The 23,855-nt window shown below is 37.8% G+C and overlaps 1 long non-coding RNA gene across 2 annotated transcripts in view; it reads right to left on the minus strand.

Annotated features, from left to right (window-relative positions):
• Positions 1 to 23,096, minus strand: part of LOC310889763 — an 87,545-nt gene extending 64,449 nt beyond the window's left edge. For both annotated transcript variants that reach the window (XR_014576762.1, XR_014576763.1), the window contains exon 1: positions 17,473 to 23,096. This is a non-coding gene — a long non-coding RNA (uncharacterized lncRNA). The remainder of the gene's footprint in view (positions 1 to 17,472) is intronic.
• Between the last annotated feature and the right edge of the window lie 759 nt (positions 23,097 to 23,855).

Consider the following 23,855-nt stretch of genomic DNA (forward strand, 5'->3'; position numbering starts at 1 on the left):
TCTGTTCACAAAAATTTGCACTGATACTTGCACTCATAAAATTTAGAGTTAAAATTTGTCCAGACAAATTTGAACTAGAGAATATGAGAAACTGTGGTTTTGAATTATGTATTACTTACATGGTTTCTGTATGGAAACTGTATGGACAGGAGGAAAAAAAAAAAAAAAGCATAGTCTACAAACAGTCTCTTCATTATACAAATGGGGAAAGAAAAAGTATTTTTATTTTCATTAAAATTCAGCATGCCTCAAAGTTGAAAAATAAAGCATCTTTCTTCCTGGCTGGAAGTGAAGAGAAATTGATGATTTTAGCATCCTGCTGTGTGCAGCAAGGAACCAGGTAAAGCAGTACATTTTTCTAACAGGTATAAACACAAGTGAAGGCAGCTAACATGACTGTAGTGAGATCAGTTTGAAAGAGGTTCACTCCAAGCATGAGAGCCAACATTTAAATTCCCTTTCACTGAAAAAGAGACATTTTCATACATGTATTGAAAGCCTTGCTTTTCTTCAACTGATGTGATTTTTGTCTGCATATCTATTTGAAATTATTGGTGTAATGACTACATAACAAAGAGTCTGAAAAAAAAATATTAAGACGACTTAGAACAGAAAAACTTATTTTTCCTGGAGCACTGAAAGGAACAGTCTAACTTACACAAATTGTGTTCCCATGAGAGTAAATGAAAAAAAAAAAAGCCTATTATATGCTATAAAAATATGTATTATTATATTATATAGGTGTATATATATAATAATTAACTAAGACAGATTTTAGCTAGACAATACATGTACCTGCATTTGCCATCAGAACATTTCTATCTGAAAGGACAACTTAAATTGGAACATGTGAAGATCTGGTTATCCCAAAAGTTCGTGTTAGTTAATATATGATGTCCCTACTGCTTACGTCCATCTGCATAATTCTGCACTGCAAAGAAACACATATTCTTGTATGCCTATCTAATCCTAATTTTGTTATGTTGTTTTTCTTCTCAGCAGTGTAAATCTGGCTTGAATTGTACTTCCAGTAGTGTAAGCAACACCAGAGACAGACTGTTCTTTTAGAGAAACACAGAATAAATCCACAGAAATCAGTGTTTGATTCCATACTTCCAGCAGAGTAAATGAAAGCAGGTTTACTCCAGAGCCCTATTATCTTTTTTCTTTTAACAGTGGAGTTGTATTAGTAAGGATCTGGTGGAGATGAAAAGAAAATCAGGGCAATCGATAAAAATAAACAAACAAACAAAAAAACAGGCCACACAACACATAAAGACATCTTTACAGGCATTTTAAATTAATGAAAACAGATATCAGCTTGGATAGAAAGAAAATCATTATTCTTAGCTAATAATGTTCTCCTTCCCCAAACTTCAATGTATTTTGTTGCTGTCTGTGAACTTAGATTCTAATTTAACCTTCTGGCCAGCATCTCATCTCAGTTTATCAGAGGCATCAGTCTTCATAATTGTGTTTTGTGCCGTGTTGGGGTCTTCCAGCCTGCAGCTCCACAAGAGTATTGAATTTTTTTCTTAAACTAGCATTTGAGGAAAAAAATATATTTTTTCCCCTCTTAGGGATGCTATTTGCAGATAAGCTACATTTGATTAGAATAAAAGGCAAGACTACATTGATAAATGAAAAAAGAAGAATGTTAGTTTCCCACAATGTACAGAACCTGTAGTTAAAACTGTTATTCCTTGTGTATCATCTCCAAAAAGCTGGTGTGGGGCACCTACAGGGCTTTGCTACTGTGATACATTTTGTGTAAGAAATCTGCGACACATCTCCTGTGCACCCCCCTTCTCATGTTCTTTTCACAATTCACTGAAATAAGACATATTTTCTGGAGATGGCAAACATTCCTCTGTGATAAATAAAGCTATTGTTTTGTTTTATACATTTCTTCTGGTGTTAAGATCTTTATAAATCTTTCTTTAACTAAGGGACAGACTATCACTCTCTATGCAAATAATATACTTGTTTGCATTAATAATTTAGGACTGACTTTGAGTTGACCTCATACTTTATCCCTCAATGGGGATCTATGAAGGGATATTTATAATACCTGTGGACATCTTGAATTACACCAGTGGGAGTTTTCGTCATCAGTAGATGAAAAGCAGAAACATGGACAGACTAAAACATGGCAGATATATGCAAAAGACAGATTGAACTTGATTTATTTAGCAGTCTATTACTTACTATAGCCCTCCTTGGTATCTCTCTTGGGTACATGAAATGGCAATTTTTCCTGTAACAGTAAAATAAAACTGGAAAAATAAGGAATACACATAATAAAGTATCACTTGAAAAAAGAAGCTTAAATCACAAATGTTATTTCCTGGATCCTAAATACAGTATATTTTCATAGAAGCCTTCAACTATTTCTATTGTCATTGATTCCCATGTGAAGTAAAGTAACAAATTCTTATTCTTGTTTGTTATTACCATTTTAGAGCACCCGCATGTGCGCTTGGCACTTTACACAACTACAGAAGAAAAAAGGGAGCTCTCTCCATTGAACAGTACGCAGATTCCACAATGGAGAGCTGCTGACATTAGAAACCTAAACAAGAAAAGGAATGCTGAGACTTGCTTTAAGAAAGGTTGTAGATATGAATACATGAACAATCAGATAAGCAGGACTAGTCTTAGCATTTTATATTAAATATGAAAAAATGTTTTCTCTACTCTCACTCCTTACAAAAATATTTGTTATGGACTTCAGCTCTCCACAGGCTTGCTTTTCAGCTCCCTGTTGATGTGGAAATCAGTCCACCAATATCCCAATCCATTCTGTGTTTACAGTTACAGAAAGTATTAATCAGTACAAAGAGGAAGAGGAAATCATATTCTTACTCCAGTTTCTCTGAAAGAGAAAAATCTTTTTTTTCCCCTTACATGCAGTAAAACCAGAGAAGCTGTGTGGAATGGTTAGACCTAGTAGGGATAACTTTGGCTTAGAAATGCAGAGGTGGAGAAGAGAGGTGGAGAAAACCTATAGACAATAGTTTATTAACCTGTTTACCACTTCTTTGGAAGAGAGAGAGAATCTTATATTAGGCACCAAATACCTGTACAATTATGCGAGCAGAACTTTAACAGTGGCAGACCCAGCAGTGAAAGGGGTCTTATTTTTCTCTTCCTCAGGGTATTCAGTTGTTCCTCTCATGTGGCCAGAGGTCACTTTGCAATCTTTGGGGAGAAAATACTCCCTTGTAAGAACCAGTCCTAGTTTGTAACAGGGAGGAAATGCACATGGCTTCTCAGACAAGTTTTTCCCCGTCAACTCCTTCTTCAAGTACATGGCAGAAGGGGACTAATATCTGTGACAGACTCTCCAAAGCCATCTTCTACCTGAAAGTGTTAGAAATATTTGAGAAGACTACTATTTCTTGATTCCTCCTACTTAGTCTTAGCCAAAAGGAAACAAATATACAGGACATCAGTGTACATGCTGGTCATATAATAGAGCTAGATTTTAGGCGATCTGGTTATTTTTTACTCCAGTCATGGTTTTTCAGAATGTTTCAGATACTCTGCTTTTGCAAAAAGAAAGTACAAATGCATGCCACAGCAACACAACCCCTTAAGTTACTGTGTCCTGTCCTCATTCCACACCTTGACCTGTCTTTGGAGTTTACCAATGTACTCAGGTGACTAGGACAACTCAGGTGAACTGTCTCAAAGCATATTGTAGAGCTGCCCACCATCACTGGACCAAAGCTACCACAGACACAAAGTCTGTCCCCTTATTGTCGTTACTTTCATAGGGTGGGTTAAGTAACAGTGCTTTAGAAGGAGAAAGATCTCGTATCCTCTCTCAGCCAGAATCTGCACCATCCCTGTTTTTAGAAAGGCTTGATAAAATATGAAAACTGCATTGTTTCCTGTATAACAAATATACTGATAGGAAACAGCACAGGCGCAGTAAGGTCATATAAACAGATATTAAATATACAATGCTATGCATTGCTACCATGTGTATATTCTCTGTCATTGCTACTTCTGGATACCTGTCCTATAAAATTTATCTTCTATTATTCCCTACAATATCTGTTAAGGTACTGCATGGTTTAGGACACTAGATAGGGTATAAAAGACTCTACCACATTAACTTTCTCATGACATCATTGATAACCAAAAAATAAATAAATTTAAAATAGGAAAAAAGTCAATGTAAAAGTTTATTTTCTCTATAAGGAAGATGAAATTACAGGTCCTTTGATTGTTTTGAAAAGTATGATCTGGAGTTCAGTTGTAACAATCGAGGCATGTTTTAAAATAGAGGTTACCTGATATTAATGGAATCATGAGAGAGGCTAAATGAATAAAATCAGCCTGTAGGCTATTGTTTAATATTGGATAGAAACACAAGAATAATTAAATGAAATTTTCCAGATTGAAAAGGACTATACAAAATATAGTCATGCTTATCAAAGCAGAGTGACCCTTACTGCTAAATCAACATGAAAACTAAGAGTAAGATGCAATAAAATAATGTAATGATACAAATATAATTAATTGTGTTTTGATCTTTTGTTTTTGTTTTCTGGATTATATTTCTTTTTTGATGTTCATCAAGGCCTCATGCTCATTCACAGTTAGACAGATTTACTGATATGGAATAGCCTTCTTTGCCCCTACTTTTCTTACTTAGTGATTTCTTTCAGAACAAATCCTGCCTACAGCCAGACTCAGAAAGCAGCATACCTTTGAGAATTACATCACATCTTTGCTTTCACAGAAAAGTCATCGATTCAGCCCTGCAAGCTCCATCCACCCAGGAATCAGGGGACAACTCCAGTGACTGTCTCATGAGAAGGACAAATGTAATTTTTGTGGCTCCGGAAGAAGAGCAAGGTCTCTGCCTGGTGTTCTTAGAGAGCATACATAACCTCAGGTTGACCCTGTATATTAGTATGAATTACTGACTGTCAGGCACAGGAGAAGAATTGGGAACTGCAGCCAAAAGTCTGTTGAGTTATTGGCAAGAAACAATAAGTGGAGAAAAGCAATATTATTTTCCTTTTTTTTTTTTCTGCAAAATATAGAATATTCGTGTACAACATTCTTCAAAAAAGCACAGTCTTCAAGCAAAAGTGCACACAGAAGATATGGATGCAATTTCTTGTGTGTTATTTATAGATTTGGCTAAGTAGCTCTCCTGGGCTACATTTCGACAATTATTGCCTCATTGCTTCTTGATGTTTAATTTCTAGCACTTCCAGTATGGTTTTCAAAACAAATTTTGTAAATTAATCACAATAATAAATTGCATCTTTTCTCTGTGTTTAAGGAAGAAACTCCCTTACAGCACAGATTGAGGAGCATGACTGAGGAGATAGAGGAACATTGCTTAGTGGATGAAAAAGCTTTTCTGGAAGTTATATTACAAAAATACTTTCAACTGATGTTAAGGAAATTAAAAATGGAAGCTTTTATTCATAATCTTCTGCTTTGGTGATGCAGCAGATATGTTGTATTAGCTCCACTGGTAGGAGATTCTGGAATTACTTAAAACAAGCAATAAGCCAACCTTACTAATATAGTATTCCTCTATTAAAGGAAAAATCAAAGAGTATTACTAAGTAATATGGACCAGAGTAAAACAAATAATTTTTTCAATACACATGCACAATATTGACGTGTTCACCATGTCCAAAGAGCTTATGTATTTTGATAATATTTCTCTTGCAGTGTCCAGAAATACGCTATGTGTCAAACAGACAATGAAAGATCTTATTATACTAGTATAAATATATATATATATATGGGAGAAATGGTAATCAGTTATGCATAATGAACACTCTGGAGGCACTTACATTTACTTTTTCCTCTCTTAGACTCCCTCTCAAACCATTCTTTGACTCTGGTTCATCCCACAGTGTCTCTTCCTTACAGATGTGACATGGATGTCGCTGCCTTCTCAGTCAATGCTCAGCAGATCCTGAATGAAGAGGTTCTTAGACAAACCCAGCCAGCCCATTTTAGCCCATATTTATTGTTTCCTAGCTAACTTCCTGTTGCAAAGAGAAAAGTATTTGAGCTAAACCAGGTTTAGTTCTGCAATACTCTTTTTCAATACCCAAAGTAAAATCACACAGAATCACAGAATCATCTAGGTTGGAAGAGACCTCCAAGCGCACCTAGTCCAACCTCTGACCTAACACTAATAACTCCTCCACTAAACCACATCACTAAGCTCTACATCTAAATGTCTTTTAAAGACCTCCAGGGATGGTGACATACCAAACCAAACCAGACCAAACCAGAAAAGAAAGCAACAACAACAACAACAAAACCAACCAACCAAACAAACAAAAAAACCCACCCAGTGTGAAAAGCTTTCTCAAAAGGAAAAAAATGAAGAAAAGTTCCCTTCTGGTCATGTTAAATGAGCTCAGAAACTAGTACCCTAGTAGGCAAACAAAGTTTTTTTGTTGGTGTTTTTGTTGTTGTTTTGTTTTGTTTGTTTTTTATTTTCATTGAGAGGTGAGTGGGGTGCAGAAGAAAAGAGAGAAAGCCACAAAATCAAATTTTGATTTTTTTGTAGCTTTATTTTTACAAAAGTCCACTTTAGGAAAGCCTTAAGGGAATGTATACTAGATCAATATTAGTAATCTCCAATAAATTCTCTAACGCACTCTGCCAAGCTTTAAGACAAACTTGCTTTTACTGACATGTCTCTCCAAGTCTGAGGTTATCATTTAAATTACAGGTGGTACAGTGAAGACTGTTAGACCATTAACTAGGGAAGTGACTGCAAATGCTGTTCTAATTTATGTACAGATACCAATGCTAATTAAGTAATAGCAGAGGTTGTCTTTGAGTTTATAGAGCTATAATCATCTCCCTTGTGTTCAATAAATGCCACAGCTACAGTGTGTGGTGTTAATTTCACACTACAGTGGGAACTGGTGATTGTTGCCAAATATAATCATAAGTCACAGGCAATTTGGATTATTACAGTCAGGTATGGTGCCTGGAGAAATGACTTAGTCCATAATCACTTTTTAAAGTCACTACTAGGCATGTAAAAATTATGACTTTTCTACCTCTGCTGCAATACACTCTATATCCTGTTCTTAATCTGCAAGTAATCCAGAGGTAACATTATATACTTAAAACTGTTATTATGGAAAAGATTTTCATATCGGTTATGTTTTTTTCTTGCATTTGTTAGGTATAAGAAATTTCATTAAGATACATTGTCTCCAGTAACAAACACAGGGGAAGTTCCCATTCACAGCAGAGACTTACACTGAGCCCGTTTTGTCCTGGTTTCCCTAGAGCAGAACTCTCAAAACGTAGCAGTATGGTTTTGCTCTCCTCTCTGCCCTTTGCCAGGCAGACTGCCCAGATGGCGAGGCTTAATGCCAATGTCACATTAATAGACGTGTCACAGATAAAAAGGTTGTTATTGCACAATGCCTTTCAAAATTAGTAAGTACAGAAACTTTTTTTCCATCTTGGAAAGCTACATTTGCCATCTGAATGAAAACAAAACACTAAAACAGAGGAGTCCACTTTATCATTTTGGAGTAACCATTCCAGCAAAATCCATCAGAATGAGGATATTTTTTCATTCACATTTTTCTCTTTATTTCCTCCTAACCACAAGAAAAATAAATGAAAAAAGTAGCTATACTGTGGCAATACTGACAAACCCTCATGTTTAGAGATCTTCTCTCTAAACCTAAAAAGTACCCAAAATACCAGAAGAATAATCAGGAATAGCATTTAAAGCAGATGACTCTCCCATGCAATTAATACATAAAAGGCCAAAAAAACAAAAACAAAAACAAAACAAAAAAAGAACCACACCAAACACCAACACAGAACTGTATCCTGTTCCCATGTGGGTCAGTGGGAGTTTTCCTGCTCTTGAAAGCCTGAACTGAAGCTATTTCTGTGAGCCATCCCTGGAGGTGACACATGGGAGGCACTGAATGCAGCCACAGGCCACCTCTTGTTGGAGGTGCCCGTGCAGAGGTGCCCTGCTTGATCTTCAGCATCAACTGCAGTAACTGGCATCAGGCCAACGATGTGACCAAGGCACATCAGAGTGAGGGTGCGCAGCCTGCAGAAGGCAATTAGCTGTTACCCACACAACCTCCTAAATCCCTGCCCCCATTGGCCTCTGAGAGCAGTACCTGAATTCCTGCTGCTGCTAATCTGTTTCAATAGATAATGGCCTCCCTGGAGAAGTGATGAAAGATGGATTACTTACAGTTTCAACACAGGGTCAGACATTGCTTTTCAGAGGAAAACGGAAGGAAAAATTAAAAGGAAATGCACTGAGATCTCTCTATGTTCATATCTGAGTTGTTCTGGCTGTAGTAAATGACCTGGTAGATGTTTTACATTTTTAGTATGTATGATTTCATTTATGTAGGCACTCAAATTCTCTTCTAAGATCCCATTAAAAAACATCACACTCCACTGCATCTTCATAAAGTCACTCACTTTAATTCGGAATGAAATCAGAATCACAAATCATGGATGCTGTCTGGGTCATTTACATAAACAGCTCCACTTATTATTAACAACTTTGTAGCACAACACTTTCAGAAACTACCCTCAGTGCTAAATAATTTAGTCCCATGCCATCTCCTGTTTCTTGCAGTAGTATTTCAACTTCACTAATGATGAACTAATGCTCTCTTTAGTTCAAAGAGTTCTCTTCCTTAATCACCTCCAGATCTCTTTGTGAAGCTTCCCTGCACACATGTGCAGGTCTCCTGTTTGATTGTTGTTTGTTGTTTGTTTGTTGTTGTTGTTGCTTTGTTTTGTTTTGCTTAGCTTTGTTTTGTTTGTGTCCTCAAACCCACAACTTCTCACTTGATCGCCACCTTCTTATCCACTTCACAAGATGATAGCCTATCACAGGTTTTCTGTGCCACCTTGAGACATTCTGAAATGCTGTAAGCCTGTTTTTCAATAGCAAAGTAATATGTTTCCATAAGACTGCAGCTTATAAGGGTAGCATTTATTGGACCTGACAGACAAAATTATAGTAAAAATGAATATACTTTGATATATACTTCAATCACGTTTTTTCCAAATATTTGGCTTTAAAAGAAAGCAATAACATCCCAAGGTTTTTTGTTATGGTAAGTATATATATAGATAAGTTTTGTTTGTTACTATTATAAAGTATGAAGAAACGAGACAAACCTTCCTATAGTAAACTTTGGAGACACTACCAAGACACTCGTCTGGAGAGAACCTAGAAGTTTCAGAACTAAACGAGAAGTTCTCATGAGCTAAAGAGCAAGGTGGGTAGCTATTTATTCACCTAAACACATGACACTAATCCAACACCATAGTCTCTCAGTCATTGCAGTAGCCACCAACTGGGGCTAGCAGGAAGTTCTCAGCAGGCAAACTCTGTGGGTATCTTTATTTGCATAATCTTACCTACCCAGCAGTCTCGTAACAGTACTGCTACATTTCATCCCATGGCTTTAATTTAGTTTGCCAACACTTCCTCGCTGGTAATAATAAGTATTAATTAATTAATTATTATTATTATTATTATTAATCTTAGATGATTCTAACAACAGGACAGGCTTTTCTGCCCCCCTCAGGGCATTCCCAAGTAAAATTAGGTCATGGCAGAACCCTGCAGGTAATTGACAGCAGTTATCCAGGAATAGTATAACTTTGTGGCACACTTCCCTGTTGTATTAAGAGTTTTCCTTTCTCCGTGTAGAATTAATAAATACATTTAACAACACATAGATCCCAATTTAAATAAAATATAATTCAACCATTGGGTTTGCAAGATGTCATAATTCACAGCAGTGATAGAGAGAATGAAAAATCAATTGCAATGAAGTTTATTCCTTCTAATATAGTTAGTGATTTCTCAAAGTGTTTCAATAAAATATCTTATTTAGCATTTCTGAGGTCAGATTTTAATTTACAAGACAGCATAATCTACAGATATCAGATATTTCAATGCAAAAACAGATATTAAAAAAAAAAAAAAGACACAAGTAAGTCCAGTCTAAGATTTTCTGGCAAGTATATTTTTCAGCTAGAAATACAGAAGCCCTGTAGAGGATCGTGCCTGATAAAATTATCCTTTGGGGTTTATTTATTTATTTATTTGTTTACTACCTTTTAAATTTGTTTATCAATTTATGTTTCAATTGGAGTGACAGTATTTCTCCCAAGCACCATCTGGGACACCTCTGGTTGTCACTTTCAGTAGCAACATGCTTTACTGAACAGTAGCGTATGGTTTCTAATTACCATTCAGAAAAATTGTGTTTGAAGTGAAGGACACATGAAGGATGCCAAAAGAAGAACAAAGTTTGAGTAGAAAACAAACAAAACAAAACAAAATGAAACAAAAAAAAATACTGAAAATGTCATGGACTAAAATTACTTGTTAAAGAACAAAATAAACTTTTTTTTTTTTTTGGAATTGAATGACTCATGAGATATTCTTCATTATTTTAGTTTTATACGTATTTAATCTGTTGAAATAAATAGAATGTATAAAACAATTATTTTTATGGTATTTTTTTCATGTTTACTTGCAGTTGTTTGGAGTGTAGTAATTGCATCTGCTGGGATATATGTCACACACCAGGTATGTGCAGATTAAGACATTTTACCAGTTATGCTGACTTTGATATAGGAATGGCTAGTTTTGCAAAACTAGTACAAGAATCTTACAATAAGAGAAAAGGGATTGTGGCCAAAAAATATTCACAAGAGCCTAGTAAAATACCACTATCCAGAGAACTAGAAAGGTATTTTAATGCTGTTTGTTATTGTATACTGTAAAATGCTTATGCTGGAATATTGATGAACTTTTTGGCAAAGGGAGACACAAAATGTTCTATGCTTTGCAAGGTAATTATTAAATTTTAGGTCATTTCTGTCTTCTTTTGAGTTGGACCTGGTGAATTGTTTTGAATTGCTTCTGCCAATAAACGCCTGTCATCTGAAAACAAAAGTGTGTGGCATGGGAGGAAATATATGATATATAACATCCTGAACCAGAAACATTGCAATAGTAGGAAACAGATGATAGTGGAATTGGACTGAAAACATCACAACAAACATTCTCTTACCCCCAGGGACACTCAGCTTGTGCAAGGAAAACATGAAGAACAAGATTTGTTGCTTCATGTCTTGATAGCATGAATTCCTTCAGTAAAGTCAACTCCCATCCATAAGTGTTGAAGGGATTTGTGTTACCAGAAGTCATTTGATGGAGAAAGAGTATCCAAATCCTGCAGCCTCAGAAATGGTTGAGCACACAAAGTATCCAGGGTGGCTGATGGCTGTGTTGAGTGAATGCAATTCTGCTACAGAGATAGGGAAAGGCTCCCAGCTCAACCCTTAGAAGCCCTGTTGGCTTTATTCAGCTGTGAAAGACTGAGTTGTAGCTTTCAGTGACAGTGCAGGGAAGGCATTTTTCCACATTCCTGAATAAATGGTGTAGATTTTTGGTATTGTGATAGAGGAGTGGGTGCATGGAGAAATATGTGTACAGGACTATAGTCTACTTTCAGTACCAAAGATCCTACTGTGCCCTCCCACACAAATAAATCCCCTTACATCAGTAGGGACCTGCAGGGTTCAACATCAGGGCAGAATCCAGCTGTGTGTTTCTATGCTTCATAATAATATGAGAGTGCTGGGATACTGCAAGAGCGGGACAATATTGGAGCCTTTGCAAACCAAGCTTCAGCACAGAAACACACATATTCTGGAGAAGCAGTGTTGGGAATTATGGGTCTCTAATATGGAACTTTTTGGCATCAGATGGTATGTGTTTGCCATCATGATCTTGTTTTGCAGTGAAAGCAAGCTGTTGGTGGGAAAGGAAGTGAGAATGAATAATAAAATCTACCTCTAAAAATAAGAGCAGCTTTACAATAGGCCTTTTGGTCTTACTCTGTTTATATAGGCAAATTACTTGGCAGACTCTGCTCTGACAGCACAGAAGCATGCTTTAGCCTGCTATTTTTGAGCCACCTATTCATCACAGGAGCTTTATTAAAAATGTACTTTCCATTCTTCTGCAAACAAATACAAAAATCTGGTCTCTGAAGATATCAGAGCCATTCATTTTTGAAGCTGGTAGCCCTGACTTAGAGAGAAGTTATGCATTATCTTTTTTTTTTTTTTCAGAGCAAGCTTTCCTTTTATCTACTAGAAATAATGAAATATTAGATGTTGTATAAAAAAATATTAAACTGTTTTGAAGGGAAGAGAAAGAAAATCACACAATCTGACTCGAGTTCACCACAGGGATTCTTCTGATGCTGCAGAGAAGCATAAGAAAGTGTTCTCAATGCACATCCACAGGCTACTTCTCCCATGCAGCTTCAGTACTAAAGAATTCAGCATTTCTAGGGAAATAACTTCTTTGCCCTATGAGTAATGCATATAACACACTGCCAGCAAAGCAGTCCCTGGCTGGTGGTTCAGTCATGTTACACATTCAGAGTAGCTTCACCTCATATTTCCCCAGAAGCCATCACTGCCTAATTTCAGCTGTCATTGCCTGGTAGTGCTCTGAGGCATGACAACAGAAAACTCGGCCCCTGACATGGAGGCTTCTGCTTGTTTGTTGAACACCATCATCTCTGCTTAGCACAACATTGTTATCAATGGACATGCCAAGAGTGTCCCAATAGGAACAGTTTGGTTTTGTTTGTTTGCTTGCTTGCTTTTGGCTTTGTTAATTTTTATTTTTATTTTTTTTTGGTTAGGCTTGTCATTGCCTGTTAGGATTAGAGAAACCCCATCAATCAGGGAAATCCTAAACAGAAGGCTACAGCTGTTTGAATGGCTAGTGGTTTTATGTATTTGGTTACCAACAAGCATACTAGTGTGACACCTCCACCAACACATCAGAGACAGGACAGAGAGCACAGAAAACCCCAATTTCCTCCTTCTTCCCGTGTGAGTCAGAGTTACAGTAACACCTTGTTCAAATGCAATATAAAGAAAGCAAGCCCTAGGATTTAATAGCCCTTGAAAGGTTTTGCTTCTTATCAGCAAGGAACAAAGGCTTGATTCTTCAAACTAGCTTAAAGTGCTTCTAATCTGAGGTACAGAAAAAACAAATGAAGATCAATTAAAACACTTAGACTACCTTAACTGCAAACTATCATTGGACTACTTTGAGAAGAAGGAGAGGCATTAATTCCCAGATGCCTGTTTAAAGTCATCAAGGTCTCCTCCCTTCAATCATTTTGGATAACACCAAGCTGACACATAAGCAGAAGATGGGAAGATAGTGAGGCTATGGGTGCTGAAATCTCCCCTTCCAGCTGCCAGAGGCTGGGGGCAACTCTGCAGCCTCCCAGGAAGGAAGGATGGAGCCAGACAGCAGGCAGGAGCCCCAAGGCAGCAGCACTGCTTCTGCAGGGCTGCACATGGGCAAGGGCTTTTCTGTGCCATGGCTGCCTGTGGAGCCAGACCCCAGGCTCCATCACATTGGTCCCAGAGGAGGCAGATACAATTTCAGAGTGAATGAAGACTCAGAATTACCCCTGTTACAACATCCATAGGAGAAAGACCAAAAAGTTAACCACAGATTCCAACAACAAAAATGGTAGACACATAGAGCTCAAACGTTACCATTGGTCGGTAGACTGCAGTACTACTGATCTGTAAGTATGATCAGAGAGGACAGAACTGGCTTCACAGAGCCTCTAAAAAGGTTAGATATTTTCCTTATGATTGCAAGGAAGTAAATCGACAAAAATTGATGCACTAGTGATAGCCATGTCCTTGAACACACCATCAGAAAACTGGGAGGCATATGCTTAATGGAATTCTTCCCATTACCTTTTCCATAGGATTGCTGTTTCAAATGTTGTGGATTTTTTGTCTCTGTTTAGACTCCATTTAAGTGGAGTTCAACACCTATATCCTACAAATTTAATCTATACATTAAGTCAAATTTTCACTCTAGTAATGTCCATCTTTAAACGGACTTTTCACATGTGTATATTTGGCTTCACAAAAATATTTTTTCCAGGTTTGAAATAAGTATGATATGATTTTTAAATACTTGATTGTAAAATGCATAGCTGTTATTAACACATTCCAGTTGGTTATAAAAATCACTCTGTATATTTTTTATTCAACTGGATGAATACCCTGTTACTGGGTTTTTGATAACATATACTTAGATGATCTGATCCAAAATCTTGCAAGTTATTCATAGGATAGAAACTGCCCAATCAATTTATTGGCTTTTTTTTTTTTTTTTTTTTTTGTCTAAGAGCATTCTGACTATTAAAAATTAATTGCCTGAATGTTTGCACACAGAAGACATTTATATCTGAGGTTGTATCTTGTACAGCATTAAAGATAAAACAAACCCATACCATTCTTGCCCAGCTTTGGTTGTTTTAATTCAGTTGAAGTTTTTGAGAGAACCTTTACCTGATGTGAAGAGGGCAAATAGTACTGTATCAGAAGAAAGGAGGAAGTAAGTCTGTCCTAGGTAATAGGGAATGAACCTTCTACCCTTCCCAAATTCATGGCACACTGTACAGAACACAGTTCTGTATCTCGGCTGACAGGGTCACTGGTGACAGAAAGAGCCAGGCAAGAGAAAGCCAATGACAGCCCAGTACTCACAGACACTGCCTGATCAGAGCGTGGTTTTCCATAAATGTGCTCCAAGTCCATTAAATAAAACCTTTAAGAAGGGGCAGAGAAGCCAGTGGAGCCACATCTTCCTGTGCTACCTCAGGGCTGCAGTCCTCTGGAGACCTGCTCTTTCCAAAAGCCCCCTCAGGAGTTCAACTGAACAAACTCCCTCATTTACTTGTTAATACTGTAACATTAAAATTGTATCTTTTAATAGATATATAGATATATATTCATTAGCCTATATCCTATAGAAAGAGGACTTCTCACACTCCTGTAGGACAAACCCTAACAGTAGCATCGCCACACATATTCACAGAAAAACAGTTATACTTTTGGTAATGTTGGAAAGCTCATCCCATTTGTTAATTCATCTCATTTATTTGGAAGACAAGGGTAGCAATTGGGAACTTGGTTCCTTATCGCTGTAGTGTGTCTTTATAAAAGGACATAAAAGATAAGAAAAACATGCCCTATTACAGCAGTAACCTGCCATTTGGCCTTCTCAAGAGATACTTATCTATCTGCATACTGACTAGCTGGATTAAAGGTCAGCAATGATCTATGTGGCACTGAGTCGCCATTACAAGGAGTCTATTAAGCACAGCTAATAAGGGGACAAGACAGGATGTATTCCTCACCACTCTTACATTTGGAGACTTTTTGTAGATAGTAAAACAAAAGAGGTGCCTCCAAACAGATGCTGGATGTGTGTGATTTCACGCTCACTGATCTTTATCATCTGCATTTAGTATTCGCCATCTCCGGCAAAGGAAGCATCAGATACGCAACCAAGGGGCAGGCACAAGTTTGAGCAATGCAATTCAAGCAGTCATTGGAGAGCAGACAGAAGTGTATTTTAACTCAATAGTTAGAAAATAACCTATATAGATCAATTTCTATAAACTTATTTATCAAATACTGGTGATTTATGAGAGCAACTAGTGAAACAAAAATTAGTTTGCAAATGGTCTAAAAGCTTAAGCTTATAGGATACTATATCCAGAACTGATCAAATTTGTCTGGCTAGAGACATAGCCCTGATTATATATAATTCTCAGGATACTTTTCATAGGATCCTTTCATATAAATATATGCAACTGAAGTAACAAACATTAGGGGCAAATATTTATAATTGCCAAAGTTTTCTAGGCAGTCTAGTTCTGATGTCAGTACAGCTGATGGTGAAAATCCCTCAAGACTGCAAGAGACATCAAATGATTCAGGACTGAGCATTTTATAATTTATGCTTAACCTTAGTCTGAAAGCTGTGTGTCTGTGTATGCTACCTGCTACTACTTTTAAAGGCCTCCGTGTTTAGTCTGCTATAAGAAACTGCACTTCCACTAACATTTCCAAAATGTCAATCAGTATTTATCAATGTAGTAAATATATGGAAAGCAGATGCCTGAGGTAATTTTGTCAATTATAAATAAAGTTATTTCAAGGATTAATGTTTTAGTTAGCATTTCTGTCCTCTGTTATGGGTCCTCTACAATTTAAAAGAGTCTCATCAAGCTCCATGTCATTATGTATTCTATAGTACCTATTATCTGCACCATGTTTCACCTTCTTCTCCCATTCCTTATCTACTTTTTGGATGTCTCACATTCTGAATAAATATCTACACTCTTTTTTGATTCACTGCTGAGCACCAAATATGATAAAAACAAGTCATGAAAGTCATCTTCCAGTGATTATCCAAAAGGCAATAACAAAGACAGCTGAGCTATTATTCATGAAAATGTGATCAATGATAAGCAAGATAATGTAGGTATAATAGTGCTAGATAATTGCAGGTAAGGTACAGTAAAATGTGTTTATATTCACATAAACTAGTAAGCAAGAGAGAAGTGCAGGCAAGCTATTTTAATATGTGATAGAGGCCATGTCCTATTAAAACTTTGACTGGTTTTAGTTACTTTGTTTTGTTAAAACTGGTATATTCCCTTCTGAACATTTCACAGTCTTTACCACTGTAACAGAATTAAATATATGTAAGCTTGTATGATACAGTAAAGAGCGATATGTACAAGTTAATCTTAGTTAATGGTACAGTGACATAAAAGCACAGCAAACCATTGGTTGAACAGTTCACAGGAGATTGTTTAAAATAGAATTTAGCTAATTCTTTTCCTTTCAAATTATGGAGAGGACTGCCCAGATCAAGACAAGTTCTGATATCCTGGGAAAAACATTGCACACCTTATGAATTTCACAAGTTTCTTTTGTTGCCAATGACCAATAATTTAGTGCTGTTTGCCTATTGTCATATTGTGGTGCAGGTTTTCACTGCAAGCTATGCCTCTTGACTTGGGATGTCCTTGACCTGCCATGCCACAACTGTTCTTGTGTGCTTCATCTTAGCTGCTCTGCCTAGCTAGGCATAGGAGCCCATCAAGCTGCAGCCCAAATCGTGTGGCCCACTAACGGCAAGGCAGGATTTGAGGCAGCACCTACACAAAACCAAGTGCTGAATTTTTAATATGGACTAATATACTTTTATTGAAAAAAAAAAAATCAGATGATTTGGATGATTTGTTGTATGAGGTAAAATCACGGGAGCTGGTTTATCTCCTCTGAGAGTTCAGTTCGTTTCCAGTGCTCATTTCAGACCAATTAGTGCATATTATAGCTTTTTTGTTATAGCTGGAATACCTAGCATTGCTCCCCAAAGCAGGAGTCAGTTGGCAAGCCAGAGCTGGTCACACCAGGAATAGTAAGAATATACTGGCGAAAGCGATTGGGCAGGTAGAAAGACCTTCAAAAAACATAAATGCAGGATATACGTTGAGGTCTGGGGCTCTTTCATTTTAACTCACCCACCTAGTACCTAAACGGTAGCCTCCCCAGGTCTCACGGTGTGCGCACGAGTCTGTTGAGCCATGGTGTTTCAGTAGGTGGCACTCTGTCCCTGGAGTCTGCCCGAAGCCCGGCACGGAATTCCAGACTTGGGTGGGATTTAAGCAGAAACCCTCGGCTCTGGGGCATCTCCTCAAGACTGTACATTCTGGGGTCCAGTTCCAACCCCAGCAACTCTACTGAAATTAGTTCTGCGTGTTAAAGCAGATGAGGAAATCACCTCAACCTCAGCCCCTCAGCTCTTGCAAAGCGCTGCTGTGGCCGGTGCTGCTGCACCCCTCAGCTTCCGGCTCAGCCCTTCCTTCCCTCCACCCTGACCCTGCTGCCCCTAAGGGGGCTGAAGTTCAGCGGTCAGTGGAGCAATCTGTCTGAGACCTGTATTAATTTCACAGAGGCCATGGGCACTGTCACATTCATAAAGCAAAAGCTTGAATTCTTAAAGCACTGCAGACAAACTATGGAATTACACAGGTGGTTGTTGTTGCTTTTAATGCACTACTCAGTTAGTGTAAGGAAACAACAAAAGCCAGCCCAAAGGAAGAATAAAAAGGTGCAGCCCACTTCAGTATGCAACTTCCATGGCTATCTGGAAATTAAATTGTGTTCATTTGGCTTTCCAAAAAGTACACCTCAGAGGTAGCTGATGACTGTAACAGCTGGTGCCTAGGACAGAGAATCCCCCCAAAAACGTAAATCAAGGGACAGGATAGTTTGATCAGTAGGCAAGTGAACAACTGTTTGTCTGCAGAGATCAGTACAGAGGGATCATTAACTTCTCCTTTAAGTGACTTTTTTTTGTACTCAGGAAACCTGGTCAAGGCATGATTATTGTTGGTACCACCCACTATGTTTTCTTTTGCTATTTATCCCTGAAATTCATTTGTTCTAGCTGGGTTTGCAAGCAAGCTGTTGCCCAGGCTCACAGGGACTCAGCACTATGTTATTATTTTGCATGGATTTTTCCACTACACTCAATGATGATATTGAAAACTCGCTGATGAAGGGACTCAGCTGACATGTATAACAAGTGAAAGTCTGCAGTGATGGTTAATGAGAAAACAAGGCAAAATCTGCACAACAAATACCTGATTGAAACTCGTTTTGGAAAATGAGTGAGCATTCATTTTAGTAGTAAAATCTTACTAAGAGGAAATGCAGTACGGAGGAAATCACTAGGTAAAGGCACAACACAGTGTTTTCCATTTTGTTAGAGCTGCTCATTTCTAATCTTGGCAAGTATCTCCTAAAGCAGCTTATTGAAATGAAACAATGGTTGATGTTGTAATATGGTAGCATGGTAATTGCAATCAAAAATTAAGAATTAATGATCATACTTTTACTATAATCTTGCATGGTTTTCAGCAGTGTGAGATTTCATGTCTTCAACACTTGATCTCAAAGAAAGTTATAATTACTCAACCCTCTTTTTTTTTTTTTTTCCCCGTCCCTGAATAGCTTACAGGCAATTGAAAATTAATTCTTGTTTTTATGAAACAACACAAGGATTGTAGGGGAAATAAGTAATTTTAGTAGCCCAGCAGAGCAGGGGGACCTTCCTTCTCCCCAAAATACCACTCTGGATAAATCGAATTAGTAAATACCAATTTGTCCAGAGATAAATAGTCATACACTGCATTAAGAGATAGTTGGGCAGAGAAGATGGGCACAAGAAGATTCACACACACCCCCTCCTCTTCAGTTTTGCTCCTTACAGCTGTCTCCACAAGTGCATGGGTCTTGTCATTTCAATGGCAAGATGTTGTTTAGGAAACAAACAAACAAACAAACAAGCAGCAACAACAACCAAGGAAGAAGTGACATTTTCTCACCTCCTTTTGAAAGTATGAGGAGTTATCATACTCTCACAATCCACATCCCTCATGATGGTAAAGGAGGATCAGAAAAGCAGCCTTTTCTATACCTCCTTGCTATCATCATGACTTTTTCATGCTGTTCAAAAGTCCAGAGAAGCTGTGCTACTCTGAGGTGAAAACAGGCACCCCAACATGCTTAGGAAATTCTTTCCTCCTCTCATGCTCACAGTTGCATTACAACTCTTTTGCAGTTATTCTTGCAAGTTAAGAAATCACAGACCTCTAGTACTACATTTCTTAAGGAAGGGTGGAGAACACAGCACTTTTCTGTGTAGATAACAAATAGGCAAGGAAAAGCTGTACAAGTCATTCAGGTAACCAAAACAACAAAAATACCATTAGCAATTTTGGATGTTTGTACTTAGTACAAAAGCTTCCACTTGTTTTAAAGCAATAACAAATTATGATCATTTGAGTAAATTGTTACAAGTGGCATGGAGAGCTGGTACAATATATATTGGGGAAGCACAGAAGTACATTATCTTAGTAGCCCTCCCAAAGAGGATATTCAACAGGAACCTCTGTTGATTGTGCAGCCAAGAGGCTCAATGAATATATGTGGGTTTGTACCACTTCAGGAGATCACTCCAAAAACTACAGCAGATACGTGAACCCGGCCTCAGCTGCTTGTCATAGAAGAGCTTGGGGTTACTTTTAGCAGTATAACTTAAAATGAGCAAGACTGATACTATTTTACCTCATTGACTTCTCTCTGAATCTTCTCTCTTCACAGATTTCAGTTTTGCTTATATCTGTTTTTGTGCTTTCTCTTTCAACTTCTTAATCCTGTTCCTTGGTTTTGCTTCTTTTTTCTGTCTTTAACTCTTACTTGTGATCCAACTAACATACGTTCACTCTACTAATAAAGAGTACCTCCTCATTCCTAATTCTAATTCATGTTAGTCACTGTTAATTTAGAGCAGTATCTAGAGCTCGTGGCCACCAGGACTCCTTTTTGCTGCTGCTGCAAGCTAGACCTTTCCATCCCTTTTCATGCTTGAGCAACAAGGTGAGAGTGAAGAATGCAAGCCTTCCTTTTTTCAGAGTGGAACTGAGGCCAGGGAGATGGCAAAAAACAGGAGTTCACAGTAAAGCACTGACACAGCAGGAATTGTTGCAAAGGGATGCAGATACAAATCACCATCTAAATGCACAGCTTTGGAAGCTTCCGGAAGGAAATCTGATGTTACTTCTTTTCAAGACTGTTACAGTCACGAGTTCCTTTTGGTTACAAGGAGTTTCATATTGACTATCTCGTAACTTAATTTTATGTTGCCATTTTTCCTGCTCTGTACTGATCACTAAAGAGACCACTGGGGTTATGAAAACATCCCTTGAAAATGCACTTAGAGGTCTCTTAAATCCCCCTGTGTGGAATACGGCCTGATGATCTGGCAACCATCAACTTCTCCTGCAATGAGCAACGCTTAGTACCTTCATGGCTGTGTGCTCACAACAAGCAAGGGAGAGAGCAGAAAGCAGATGGAAACATCAGTATTCACAGAAAGGCAGAAATTCATGCTAGAACTTCCCCCTCCCCCTCTTTTAATTTTTATTAAAGTTACCACATTTTCAGTAGTTTGTTACTGTCATTTCAAAGCTAGATTGACCTTTATATAATTTTCAACGGATTTTTTTAAAATCCCTTTTTGGATCTCAATTTCTAGAATTAAAATGCAAGTTTCATATTAGTAATATGTATTTATACAGGACATCAAAAGGAAAGATTTTTCTCCTGAAACTTCACTTGTTTTATTAGTTCACAGCAGAACTGGAGAAGAGATACTGCAGCTCATGCAGACCTTGCTTGTATTTATACAACAGTTAAAAAAACACTCCAAAAGCTGTCTATACTGTAGCTAGTCCTATTGTTCTGTGAGAATTCTGGTCTTAATATTTCTCAGAAGAGAAATAAAAAGTCATAAAATTAAGTCACACAAAATAGTTTCAAATAATGTTAAGTGTTTTACTTAAGCCTGCACAAAGTTCAAGATATTACATTTGCCCTCTTACTCCCCATTGTGCGAGCACTTTTGCAGAATGAGGACTCTTATAGACCATACACGCCACAGCCTCTACCCTAAACCCTATATTTTTTCCCTCCTGCTCCCCCCTTTCAAATTTAATTTGGGCTTTTAGTGTTGTTTTTTGAACATATGGTGTGGGGAGGGGAGTGCATGGTGAGGGAGGGGTGATTCACTTGCTAGTTTTGTAATGCTCTTTGTTCTCATTCATATTCTTCTGTGATGATGCATACTATGAATGCTCAGTAATCCTGGAACCAGCATCTCAGCTCAGGCTACACCCTTCCACTGGTCAGAAAACAGTATCATCAAGTTAAACAACATTCATGTAAAACAAATGGTGGAGCAAAAGACAATGACAAATAAAGAAAGGAAGAGAATGAACTACAGAATGGTTTCAATGAATGCCATTAAGTATGAAAGGCAAGTTTTCCTGCTGGCATGATTCTTTAATACTAATCTATGTTGATTTATGACCAGATCACAATGGATGTTTTTGTGTATCTGAACTGTGGGGGAGAAGAGAGAAGCATGCCTATAGAGAGGGGACCAGCACACATGCACACAAGCAGTTGTGTGTTTCCATCTTTCACTAGTGAATACACTTCTTCTGGAAGTCGAGGCACTGCAGCTCATCCTTGATCACTAATGTCAGCTTGAACAACACATTTCTCTAGTGGAAAGGTGGTTTACACTGCCCAGGCTACTTCTGTTGCTAGTCAAGTCAAATAATAATCATAGAACTCAAGTTTTCTCTTTAGAACACGAACATCTCATTTACAAGCATACGTTGATCCTTAGCAACCTGACAGCTCTAAGGGGATTTATGAGAATTTAGGCTTAAAACAGAACAGAACAAAACAAAACAAGCAAACAAACAAACATATTTATTCACAACATATTTTCATTAGACATTTCCAGAGATCTGGTTATCTCTCTGTTACATAACAATACCTACACAGTGTCATTTCATACCTGTGCTAATATGAGCACAGTATGCCTCCTGCCTTCAGTAAGGCTGGAATGCATTACTCCTGAATTGCCATTACATTTGTTTTGATTTCAGATTTGGGTTTATATACACACATATGTTGTATGCCCATGCCTGCAAAGTCCAGTAAGACCAATAACAGAAGTAATTTGGACTGCAGTATGTAGCAGCTCAGCCACGGAGATGCAATCCAGTTTGCTGTATTTTTCTTTGCTGTATCATATGGACAGTAAGGATGAGCTTATTTGTCAACTGCTCTATTTCCCTTTACTGTTCCCTGTCTTCCGGTGTTATTTGCGCTCCTATTTAGGCACAGACATATCCCATTTCAATATGTATTGACCTCACAGGGAGCAGAAAGATATACAAAAGGAGAACCATTTGGTGTAGAAATAGTCACCTGCTTCTTAATTAGAAGACCAACTGTCCAAACAAAAGAATGAATTGCATGCCTTGCTTACTGTGATAGAGTGAAAGAAAGCTTCGAATTACATGATTTACAAAGAAGATGACACCTCTGTTAGAGCCCACTTAGCTGCAGCATATAATCAGGAGATGACAAGGTCAGATTTTTTTTTAAAACAAAAAAATCCAAAAGTTGTTTTTTTTTTTTTCTCATTCTCATTCTCTTCTCTTCTCCCCTCCCCTCCCCTCCCCTCCCCGTCTCGTCTTTCTGTATTTTGTTTGTTCATTCTCCTCATTGCCCAGCATTACACACACACACACACATCTTCAGGGATTTGGTATTCTGAAAAGCCTAAACAACTCAGAATAGGAAGTCAACTAGCTTGTCCCAGACAACTAAGGACAACCTTAGCATGAACTTCGTTATTTCTCCTTTGGTTGCTGCAAGACACACACATTTCTCACTTTTCTCCCAGATAGTTTTAAACTTTATGATTACAGTGAGATTATGAAAAGATTGGAACCTGAGTTAGTCAAAACCTGAGTGCAGGCAGTGATAGTGATGGAGGGGAACGTTAGAATACTTTAAAGTCTTTATGTGCTAGTCCTCTAGCATCTCCCACCACCAAAGTGAGGATTTTTAGCTAAACAAATTTCATTTATTTGCAGAATATTACTGCTAATAAAAATCTGTGCAGACAGTGTGTAACTTCAAGGGAGAGATGACACACTCTTATATGCCCACACACAGGCGCACCTTATTTTAAACCAAGGTGTTTTCATGTGATTCACAATGTGCAGAGCTAACATTCTATCTTTAGAGATTTGCTCCAGACCAGAGGAGCAGACATCACATGAAAGCTGTCAGCACAAGATGTTGCTGCTTTGGGCTATGTACTCAATAGGTACATCTATCAGAATTCAGCATATGTATCAGAATTCCATAGCTGTATCCTCCCCCTGACTTTTGCAACATTGTCCAAAAGCGATGCAAGTCTGAGCAACCTGGGCAAACTACTGCAGTCTCTACCCAAGCACAGCTACCTTTCAGCT

Source organism: Anser anser (genome assembly GCF_964211835.1).
Source record: "Anser anser genome assembly, chromosome: Z".
Taxonomy (NCBI): domain Eukaryota; kingdom Metazoa; phylum Chordata; class Aves; order Anseriformes; family Anatidae; genus Anser; species Anser anser.